The following is a 12,715-nucleotide window of genomic DNA, read 5'->3' as shown; positions in this document are numbered from 1 at the left end:
GACAGCATATATTTGGCTTCAGGCTCATCTACAAACGAGCAATGTTATTCACCCTCAGTATCCATTATAAAAACTTGTACCTGATGAACCTCAAAGTTTCTGGATCACATACCCTTTTGGTCCAGCAACCGACTTTGCTCATCTTTTATCGTCATGCTTGTTAAATTCGCAACACACACACACTCATAAACATAGCCATGGAAAGAATTAAACCCTACACTGTTATTTCCTTAGTGGGGAAAAGGAAAGAAAAACAGGAAAGTCAATATTCAATATTTGCTGTGGTTATTTAAGTATACATATGTGTGTGTTTCCCCTTGGAGGCTGCTTGATAGAGGATGGGTTTACAGAAAGTTTAAATAAGTGGGTCAATCACTCTAAGACATACAGAGACAACTCTTTTTCAACTCTATTATTGGGGAGCTGTTCGATTTGATGTTTGATTTGAAATTAAAAGGTTTAAATAAATGCTTGGAAAGTATACTGGATGGCAGTATTTAGCAATCTTGTTTTCTTTACATAATGTAACACACTAATGGACTACATTTTTCTTTGCTTTCTGCCATTAACTCTGAAAATAAGCAAGTTACTGTCCAAAACAGAGCCAAAAACACCACAGGGTTTCTGGCTGTGAAGGGACACTTCATGCATAAATGTGGGAAAGGAAAAAGTTGATAAACAGCCAGTTGGGAAGTGTGAAGAGATTATTTTTATTTCGTGGTGTTTTCAGTGTGTAGTAAGTATCTCAGATGTTCAAAAATATATTACTGTGCCTGAGAGTTTACAATCCCCATGGTAGCTATTATCCAATGTAGTTGATATGAAACACTTATATCAGGGACATTCTCCCTTAGTCCCTCCCTCTTGCTCTCCCTCTCTCTATTTCTCTACTCCAAATCCAACAGGGTTAAAATGCAGCTTAACAGAAATCAAACAAACATAGGTACCTTGGAATTTTAATGAATGGGTCCATGAGATGCAGTTCCTGAAAAAATGAAACAGATGCTGCCCCTTTGCTGCTGTTCTCTCTTCCTGGTTATTTTTCTTTCTTTCTCAGTCAAAAGAGTCTGGAACTTCAGGGTGATTTTTCTTTGCTAACCGTCTTCTACCCAACATTGAATACCAAAGTATTATGTTCAGACCTCAAGGTTTACAATGATAGTGTTTGAACAAAACTGGGAAAAGAAAAAACTTGAACAAATTACAATCTGCATTCCATTGTTGATCCTGTAGAATTTTTTTTTAGTTATATATAAATACACACACACACAACATGGCCAACCTGGATCTCTGAAATGATAAAAATTAATTATCTGACCAGAGTGCCGACCTCCAACATCTTTGCAAGGTTTCCAGGGTATGATACACATTTTCAGTCTACATGAAACATTACCTGTGCTAGCCTTGCTCATTAGTTCATTCTTCTCGTCATTGCCTCTGATCATTCTATTAGTCATGATCTTGAATTTTTTATTATTATTTATAGATTGTGACAGTTTTATAACACAGGAAACATTTGAAATTTAATTTAAAAAATCGAAATTGTCTTATTTAATCAATAAAGGTGTGTTGCTTGGGAGTATAAATGGGAAGTTAATTTGTTTTGCAAAATAAATGCCACAATAGTGGAAAGACAAAAATATTCAAAATTCTCTTAATAAAAAGCAGCATGAAGAATATTTTCATTTGATATCTTGGAATAAAGGAGTATTAAAATATAATCAATTGACACATGTATAATCATGATTATAAATATTTCTTATATATTCACCTCCCCAAAAAGGCTACTTTAAAAGCAAAGAAATTATCACATAAGAGTTCAAAAGGATCCACCTATAATAAATCTGCTGAGTGAACATTCAGAAAGGCAGAGAGTTAGAACTTTTGTGAAGCTAGAACACAATTTATAAATACCATCTAATCATAATAGGTAGTGATTGCATGGGTAATTCCTCTAGGTATTCCATCCCAGTTCATTAGGTGAAAAACAAGAAAATCCAGAATAAAACTTGTTTCTTGGACCCTCCATCCAAAAGGAACCGAAGTAAATCACAGAATTTCCAATTTAATTTTGGAAGCTAGTCAACCCTCTGTTTAAACTTCTGAAATAATATTGGTAAAATAGAATCACAGACTCCTATCTGTTAGCTTTTCAAAGACATGTGGTTCCTCTGTTCCTATGCAAAGAAAAGTTTTATTTCTAGTAAACAAGACATTTCATGGGAAAAAAACAATAAAAATGATTTTATAAAGATAAAATAATACTTCTAAGGAGAGAAAAAATGGCAGTGTGCTTATATTCTCTATTTTAAGATAGTTTCTTTTTATATCAGCAGTTTCTTATCAAAACAAGAAATAAACTGTTCTTAAGATATTGAAAGATCAACCCCTGAAGGATATTGGTGTTTGACAAATAAAAAATAAAAAACATAGTGATTTTTTCTTTTGTAAAATTTGAAAATTACTAAACTCAAAATAAACCTCAGAAATAAGAGGAGCTCAGTAGCACCAAGAGAAATGTAGTACGCAGAGAACATTCTTAACCAAAAACTGCCAAATTTCCTACTTAGTTTTACTAAACAAATAAATCCATTGGTAGAGTAAGGGGTTGGGTGTTAAGGCTTCCTTCTTGAGTCTCCCTACCTTAGAAATAACCAGACCAATGTACTCCCACTAAGTGTTAGAAAGTGACGTACATCTTTGGGCCTCAATCTTTGGAGGAAATGTTCCCATACTTAGATGGCCACCCCAACTCTCTCTCCTGAGTGACCTCTTTGAGAATACTCTTACAGCTGTCCTGCCTATAAAACTAATTCCACAGTTCATCAAAAAGTTTAACATAGAATTACCATGTAATCCAGCAATTCTCCTCCTAGATATATACTCAAAAAAACTGAAAACAGCTGTTCAAACAAAAACTTGTGTATGAATATTCACAGCAGCACTATTCAAAATAACCAAAAGGTGGAAACAACCCAGATTTCCAGCAACAGATGAATGGATAAATATCATATACCCATACAATGAAATATTACTCACCCGTGAAAAGTAATTGATATGTGAAGTATCAATACATGCTACATGGTTGAACCTTGAAAACATTATGCTAAGTGAAAGAAGTCAGACACAGAATGCCATATGTTATATGATTTCATTTATATGAAAAAAAACAGAAAGGCAAATGCATAGAGACAGAAAGTAGTTTAGTGGTTGCCAGGCACCGAGGAGAGTGGGGAATGAGGACTGACTCCTTAATGGGTATGAGGCTTCCTTTTGGGGTAATGAAAATGTTCTGCAACTAGATAATGGTAATCATTGCACACACTGTGTAATAAAAGCCACTAAATTGTAAGTGGTTAAAATGGTGAATTTTATATTTTATGAATTTTACCTCAGTTTAAATAATAATAATTTCAGTGCATGTGACCTGGTCCAGAAAGCCTTCAGGTTTGGTGTGCCTGGCGCAACTAAGTTAGAGACCCTGGCAGCCAAGACTCCTCACAGCAATACTGAAGGTGCACTGTTTTCACGTTGGGTAAAGTTCCCACAGCAACACCTCAGTGCCTAAGCTAACTCTCTTAAAATGTGGCATTGTGGTCCTAAAGATAAAACCCTTGGTATGTTGACTTTTATTAGTCATTTTAACAGTATGCATTTTCAAGAGATCTGGATTTTAGAACATTCTTCTTTCCAAGTTAAGGACTTTCCGCCTTTTAGCTCTTTGGCCATTAGATAAAAGATATTTTGCAGAGGAAGTGGTGAATTGGCTTCCTTATAGGGCAACCATACATTCAGCTTCCTGGAAAACTTCTAGTTCACATCTATTGACCTAGTGTAATTATTAGTAGTGTCCCTACCACTTTCAGAAGTGTCTCAGTCTGGATGATAAATTATATGGTCTCCCTACTTCAAGGGGACCACTGTTAAGCTTCCCTTCCTGATCTGTCCAACAGAAGTCTTTTTTGTGCCAGCTTTGATCCAGTTCTCTGGCAAGTTAGATATGATTTGTCTTAATATATGCGTTCTGTTTGCCAAGGCATACATAGCATGTTTGGACAATATGGTCTCATTTTATGATCTTTTGCTCTTATTTATTCTTCATATCCTATGGTAGAGCTAATCGTTTGTGAAAACCAAAATGTTAGGAATGATGCCAACAGCAGACTTTTCTGTAGGATATACTTTCAAAAGTAGGTTAATCCGAAAGGAAAATGTCTTATTATACTCAGTTTGGGTAGACCCTGGTGTTACTGAATAGTAGTATTGAGCTAAATCTGGAAGAAATTTCACTTTCACCTATTTGATGGGACCAAGTGCTACAGATAATTTCATGGTTGTCTTCCAAAGCTTACTAACATCCCTCTAGGTAAAAAAGTTGTCATCCTTCTTTTTTCTTTTAATTTATTCATAGTCTTAGAACTTATCTTCATAAAAGATTAGATCAGAGAAGTAAGCGGTCTGAGAAGTCTGAAATGGGCTGAGAGGTTTTCAAATTAGATTTCTAGTAAGCATATCAAATTTAATGCATTTCCTTAAATGTCTGCTTATCACATCTAGAAATTTCTTACTTCTAGGAATTTGGTGGAATAATGGTCACATACCTCAGTATTTGCTGTCAAGATTATCCTAAACAAAAATTAATCAGGCAATACTTCAGTTGGGCTCCTTTGACTACAACAGAGGATCACATAGAACGTCTTAAGAGAAGGGAAGTTTATTGTGAGATTATGCAGTCTTGAAGAATCAGTTACTCTCTGCAACAACCTTCCCTGGGCTAGGTGGTCTTAATTACTGCCTTCCTTCGCTTATTCAAAATGTAAGTTCCCTAAAATCTTCACTTTCTTTATGGCCCACCATGGTGCCAACTTCACTCCATAGCATACCTTGAGCTCCAGCTCCTAATTCTGTCCACTAATTTAGTTCAAATAACTAAAAGTGAGAATCTAATTGGGCCAACTAATCTTGTATTAGGTCATTGACTCCCCTATTGAACAGCTGCCCTTGTGTCAGACTCACCACCCCCTCTCCTTCCCCCCAACCAAGATAAGTTGTTTTGGTCAGAGAAGAAAGGCTGGGTCATGTAGCATAGTTAAAATGCACACCACCTCCCTGTTGGCAGGGATTTTAAGCAAGGGAATCTCCCTCAAAATGGGAGATTCGGTATACCCACCTGGGGCAGATTTTCTTTTGTATTTTCATCAATCTTTTCAGTCCATCTCCATGAAAAGCTAGCACTGTGAACATGCTTTACCTCCATTCCTGCTCCAGCTACCCTGGACTCCATTCTCATTAACTCCTACTCTTAATTAGATATCAAATATTTCCAACATCAACTGTTAATGACAACTTGATGCTTCTCCCAGGAGATTACATTTAAATTAGTGACTCCTCACAGCTAATGGAGACATATTGGGAGCCTATCTGTACTATTAGAGGAATATTTAGAAACAAGAACTGCTGAGCACCTCCTAGCCCCCAATTATATCATACTTCTATTTACTTGACTAACTCGGGATTTTCTTGCTTTTCCATTTAATTCAAATCAATACCCAAACAAAACATGTTTTGTTTTACATTTCCATAACACTGTTTCAAAGTACAAAATTCATACAATAAAGTCTGATTTTTTAAAGTATTTTTTAGAATTGTAAGCATAAGGTGTATTTGAAAGTCCTTTCTGGGGAAATAAAGGCCAGAAATCAGGTGATAAAGCATATTGTATTATCTGTGGTCTTTGCTGCACAGTCTACAAAGTGGTTTCTATGAAGTTTAAATAATTGAATAAGATTTACTAAATGACTATCTAGCATAATATAGTACTGTAAAATAATCTACTTCTTTAATGAAAGCTATCTCCTTGCCCTCAAAGAGCCTATATTCAGTTTATGAGTTCCTCAGTATTCCCATCCTTGCTCAGTCTCTCAAGTTTTCAAATGAATAACTCATTCAGAGACTCGGGGAAAATAGCAAGTGAACAACCCTGGAAAGCTTCTCTGGGCAGAAAAAAAAAAAAAAATCCCATGGAATTTAATGTGTTAAGAAAATATCTTTCTTATTTCTCTGGTCCCCCAAGCAAGCCTGTCGAATTCCCTTATTTGTCTGCGTAGGAGACAATCAGGGACTGTACCAGCAGCCAAGGTTCAGGAGAGTGACGTGTCATGAGCAGAGGGTGGCATCAGGAGCAAGCGCAGAAGATAAAGGTACACCTATCTTTAAGGGGTCGCGTGTTTTGACTATCTTTTGTTCTCTTCCTGTGTCCCCAGGAAACATCATTCTGGAAGGTGAGGGTATGAGAAACAGGAGACAAGATGAAAGATATCAGGCAAGAGAAAGGGAGGGGAAGTAGATACACGGCCTGGCATCTCAGAATGTGAGGATTTTCTCTTTTCTGGGAAGCAAAAAAAGAAAAAAAGAAATGTCTTCTCAAGGAAATTTAACACTTTCATGCATATAATTAATGTATTAACACTTTAAAAAACATAGAGATATCAACTGTAGCTAATTCTATACTGAAGATACTGTTTTCAGGCATAGACCATGCAAAGAGTCCGCAAGCATATAATGAATCACATTCCTGGAAGAGAAGCTATCAATGATATAATTGGGTCTGGATTTTTCAATAGAAATAATGCCGTAAGGAGGATAGGGGGAGTATGTCCCCAGCTAAAGCTGATATTAAACATTTTATAGACTAGGCAGCAAAAAGCTATTTAATCCCCCCAATTAAAATGTTTGTTTTAAACTTGTACAGATTAAAACCTAAAATATGTTGAAATTCAACAGCACCCAAGTATGAATCCCAGCTCTATCACATTCTAGCTATGTGACTTCAGGTAAGTTTCCCCATCTATAAAATTGAGATAATACCTATCTCATAGGGTGTGATATTGTGATATAACAAGTGATACATATTTTGCTTTTCTTCCCTGACTCCTGGCCAGAGCTCTTAAAACTCTTGTAATTTCCTAAGTGATAAAGGTAAAAGGAGTGTCTTTTGTTATAATGTTTGGTTTTTGTCCCTGGCTCCTGAAGTAGCTCAAGAGTGATAAAGGTGAAAGTAATGTCTTTTATTGCTAATGACAAGCTCCTTTCAACCACACCTGAGTTTATGTTAATGAGGGGACCTACGGCTAGCCCCTAGGGATGGGAGGGCTTGTTACCAGGGGAACCAACAATGTAATCTGAGACTTGGAACTTTTAGGCCACCCCCCAACCTCAGGGTGGAGGAAAGAGGATGGAAGTTGAATTAACCACTATTGTGCGATGATTTAATCAGTCATGCCTACCTAATGAAGCTTCCATAAAAGCTCTACTAACCAAAGGGGTCTTGGAGGTGTTGGTGAACACAGTTGCTGGGAGTGTGATGCATCCAGAGAAGGCATGGAAACACCCCACCCCTTCCCACATATCTTATCTTATGCATCTCTTCCATTTGGCTGTTCCTGAATTGTATTATTGGGCTGTACCCCACAGGCCTGCAAGCCCTGTACTTGCCCAACTTCAGGACCAAAGAAAGAGCCTGGAGTCAGCAACAGAGCCATCAGTGATTTAATGGATGGGGGATCTACACGTCTGAAGCAAGGTCCTGGAGCAACACACCATGGTGTGCAGCAGATGGCAGGGTGGACATGGTGGCAGTCTTCACTCCCAGGGGGAGTGGGAGGTTACCAGTTATAGGGAGATTTGATGTCGGATTGGCTCATCAGTTACCAGGGAAACCAGCAGAGGGGCATGTCCCTCACCACCCTTTTGATAAGCTATCATGGTAGAGATGTTCTGATCTAAAGATTAGGACAATCACTAGCTGAGGCCTGGGACAAGTAAGTGGGAAGGTCAGTCAGGTGAGTAGGGAGTAGGTGATACAGGCACTGGTCAGGCAGGGGATGTACAGAGCAAGAGAACAGCCATCTTGAGTGGCCTGACCATACATGTATCTTTTATAATAAACCAGTAATTGTAAGTAAAGCGCTTTCCTGAGTTCTGTGAGCCATTCTCGCAAATGATCAAGCCTGAAGAGAGGGCTTCAGAAACCCCTGATTTATAGTAGGTCAGTCTGAATTACAGGTGACAACCTGGGACTTTTGATTGGTGTCTGAGGTGGGGGGCACTCTTTTGGAACTGAGCTCTTAACCTGTGTGGTGTGCACTAACTTTAGTCAGTTAGTGTCAGAATTGGATTAATTGTAGGACACCCAGTTGGCATCCACCAAGAAATGGAGACTTGGTGGGAAAGCCCCACACATTTGGTGTCAGAAGTGTTATGAGAGTAGAGGAAACGAGTTTTTCTGGTATAGGGTATTGAAAGAGTTAAATTAGGTAATCTATATACAGTACTCGGCAATGCCTATCAAACACTATGCACTCAATAAATGTTAGTTGTTATCATTATCACATGTATTGATTAATAAACAGGCTCCTGTCTTGCCACTCATCTTATAAATTGGCCTGGTTCATCAAAGCACTTTGCAGCTCACATGCCCTAGACAGAAACACCAGCCAACCCTGTAATGTAGAATCTTCCATGGTTATTTCTGACGTGGTTTTGGTTCAGTCACTTCTCCTCCTGGCTTGAACCATACCTCTGGTTCCCAATATCCACACTGCGCCCTCTTTAGCTCCAGCCCTATTCTGGCCCCCAACACTTAGTTGGGACCTGCCCAAGCTAGCTATTTCCCCTGCACCAACCACTCCCCCCACCTCAGCTCAGTGAAAGGATTTGAATCACCATAATTGTCATATATTTAATACAATCCAGTATAAAGATATAAAATATAATGCCCTCATAATTTTCCTTTAATTTAATTGAATCTTGATTCTTCCCTTACTCCTATCCCACTAAAAACTGCTCCTTCTCATCTCAGTGAAAAGCCCTCCCCTACTTCTCCAAAATTCTAGGTGTTGGTTCTTCTCTTTTTCTTCTTCCTAAAATCAACCCATCAACAAGTTCTATCACTCCAATTTTAAAATACATTCTGACTCTTTCCCCTTTTATCTGTATTGTTGACACCTTTGTCCACTGGAGAGTCCGCATCAGCCTCACCTGGGAACTTGCTGGACTGTGCTCAGGTCCCATCCCAGATGTACTGAATCAGATACCTGACGGAAGGGAGAAGAGAAAGGGCCTCAACCTGTGGTTTAACAGGCCCTCCAGGTGATTCTGTTGAACATTTCAATCTGAGAACCACTGTTTCCATCAAAACCACAATCATCTCTCAGTGTCAGTGTGTGGAAATATCTTAACAGCCTTCTGACTCAACTTTCTGCTTCTACACTTGCTCCCCTACCATCCATTTTCCACACGGCAGCCAGAATAATATTTTTTGAGTTGAAATGCTCCAATGACTTCCTATGTCCATTAAACTAAAATCCATTTTCCTTACTCTGGTTTACAAATCCCTATATGATCTGGCTACATCCTACTTCTCCAGCCACATCTCTCTCCATCTTTCATGATCTTGCAACACTGTTCTCTTTTCACTGCTTAAACATACCATGCTGGTTTCTGCCACAGGGCCTTAGGAAAAACTTGTTCCTCAGCTGGAAGCATTCTTGTCATTTGGGTCTCAGCTTCAATGCTTCCTCCTCACAGTGGGCTTCACATTAATTTTATTTAATAAACAGCTTCTGGGATCCAATAACTAGTCACTATTAGATAACCAACATTCATTCTCTACATATCAATGTGATCTCATAGATTTCTTATTTGCTATTTTGAGAGTTTATTATCTTTCTTCTACTATAATAGCCTAAGAGTAAGGACTTGGTCCATTGTGTTCACCTTTGTTCATCCGGAAACCAGAACAATCACGGGCATATAGCAAATGTTTAACAAATATTTATTGAAATAATTAGTTAATTGCAACAAAGCAGCAGAGGAAGAAATACTTTTACCAGTGTCAGGGAATTTGTAAAATCTTTGAGGAGATTGTGTCAAGTGACTCGAAAAGGAGGTAGAGTAGTACAATGGATCAAAGCTAAGCTTGGAGTTGGATCCAGCAAGGCTCAAATCCCAGCTCTACCTCTCACAGGGTAGAAGACTTGGAGCAAATTTCTATCTTTTTTTTGTAACCTCTTCAGCATCTTCCTCTCAGGGTTGTCATTGGGAACAACGAAAATGATATAACAGGGAACTCAGCACATAGGAAATACACAGTAATTATAACTTGGAACTACAGAAGATTTGGAGTTCCTTAAAAAATATGTTATATATTGCATATGACAATATGAAAGTAAATCAAAATTAAATAAAGGAAAACATTCACCTATAATCTTGTTACCTCAAAAAAACAATTTCATCTTGTTATTTCCCTTTTATATACATGGAATATTTTTACATAATAAAAATCCTAAAGTAGATTCAATTTTGTAACTTCTTGACTTTTTGAAAACCCAATTCAGAGATGTCTCCTTTTCTGTCTCCTTTTTAAATTTCCCTCAAGAAGACAGAGAGAAGTGTTCAAGTTGCTGGTCTCTCCTGCCTTTGAAGCTGAAAGTTTTACTACCTTCTTGAACTGTAATCTCTACATTAGCAGTTTCATCTTGCACTCTGATATTATGAATGTCATGCCTTTAAAATGCATGAACCAACCCTTATTTGCACTAAAAATTCCCAGCCTTTGATCATTTCTCATCCTTTTGTCTCAAAAATAACTATTCCAGGTTTTGACTCGAATAGTGGTCAACTCAAAGGCACACATCTCTGTGTTTGATCATGAATCTACAAAATTAAAAGACTTTGTTCTCATTGGAGGAATGCTAGTAACAGGGAGAGGAGTGAATCCTGGAGGCTGGTGGAAGCTGGAAGTCACAGTAGCATGATGACTGTTATTGTTCAGGAAAAACCCTGAGTGCCATAAATTGTTGGCGTGCCCGTGGTCACTCTTAAGTACTGGGAAGGGATGACATAGATGTAGTGAGAGAAGCACTGTAAACTGATGGACTCAAAAGTAAACAGCGGAAAGTGAAAGTCCCCAAGTTCACAATCTATCCAAACAATATTAAACGAATGACTACTACATGCCATACAATGTGCTAAGTGCTAGGAAGATAATAATGATCAAAGATAAATAAATGCATAAAACTGAAACCTAGCCATAGTTCCTATGGCCTTAAATTTATAATCTAGTGTAGGTAATCACAATGAGCCAAATAAATGCACAAATGCACATAAATGTATAACTGAGATTATTGTTGGAAAGAAAGGTACATAGTGTTACAACATCATGAAATAATTGGATCTCACCTGGATTTGGGGATCAAGAAAGGCCTAAGAAGGGGGCATTGAAACTGAGATCTAAAAGTAAATGTTAACTAGGAAACTTTTTGAGTTGGGGGTAGAAGGGAATGGATAGCAGAACATTCTGGACAGTGAGAATAACATACACAAAGGCCGAGTCAGGAGGAACAAGGCATGTTGATGGAACTGATGGAAAAGCAATATGATGATGACCAAAACTGCTCAGAAGGTGAGCTGGAACACTCTGGAAGTCAAAGTCGCATGTAACTGAATCAGTGATGGAGTTCTAACTCACAAAAATCTGTTGTGAGGATTAAAGGAATTAAATGAGATAATTCTGGTAGAGCACATAGTACAATGTCTGGCACAAAATAAAGCAGCTTGTGTTTTCTATTATTATTAATGGGAAAAATTAAATAAAATGGAGTCACTTATGTCAAAGGGTTTTTAAATGGAGCCCGGAGCCATTAAGGAAGTGGACCTTATGCCTGTCCTCACTGGGTGAAACATGAACTTTAGAACTGGGCCAAACTGCAAATATTCCACATATTCCAAGAACTCTGCAAGAACACCTGCAACTTGCTCCAGTAACAGACTTTAGCTTAGTGATAGCATTAGCAACCAATCATGTTTAGCCAAGACTAACTTTCTGTTGCCAACACCAATGAAAATTCTTTATAAGCAATTTATGCTAACATTTCCCTTATTTTTTATTTTTTTCTTCTTTGGCTTTTTTGGTTTTTAAAGCCCATGACTTGTCTCCCCAGGGAGACACTATTTGGGTGGCTACCCAGATCTGTGTAACACAAATTACAATTCTTTGATCCCAAATAAATGCTTTTGCTTGATTACTGCCTCTTAACATTGTTGGGTTGGCATTAACATTATTTGGTATTACCATGTCTAATGCCTACTGTAGGTCATCCCAAAATATTCCTCAATGGCATATTAATTATTTTGAATTAAAGTTTCTCAATGAACAGCCAACGTAAGAGGGACACTCTGACTCTCCTTTCTGTCTCCCTGAAAGCAGGAAATAATTCTATCATATGAAAAGAGCACCTCCTACATCCGGAGGTATAAGGACACTCATCACCAAAGACAGAGAATTTGGAGACAAGAAGCCTATGTAAACACACCTTGTTACTTCTTTAATTTACTACCCCAAGCCCAAACTCTGTTTAGATTCTTTACCAATTGGGCATGAGAGTTGAGAACATTTACTTTGTTAATAATATTTATTTATTTTCTGGTCATTAAAAAGTATATTCAATACAGAAAATTTGAAAAAAAATTTAAAAACATGAAAAAGCAAATAGAAAATCAGCTGAAAACATACATAAACCCTTTATTAATATTTTGATGTATTTCCTTACAGTACACTTCTCTCTATGTGTTTATGTATGGGTATGTACACTTTTCTAACAGCTTTATTGAGATATAATTCATACATCATACAATTCACCCATTTCAAATGTAC

The sequence above is a fragment of the Balaenoptera physalus genome (assembly GCF_965194825.1).
Source record: "Balaenoptera physalus genome assembly, chromosome: 3".
Taxonomy (NCBI): Eukaryota; Metazoa; Chordata; class Mammalia; order Artiodactyla; family Balaenopteridae; genus Balaenoptera; species Balaenoptera physalus.
This window is presented reverse-complemented; position numbering follows the sequence as displayed.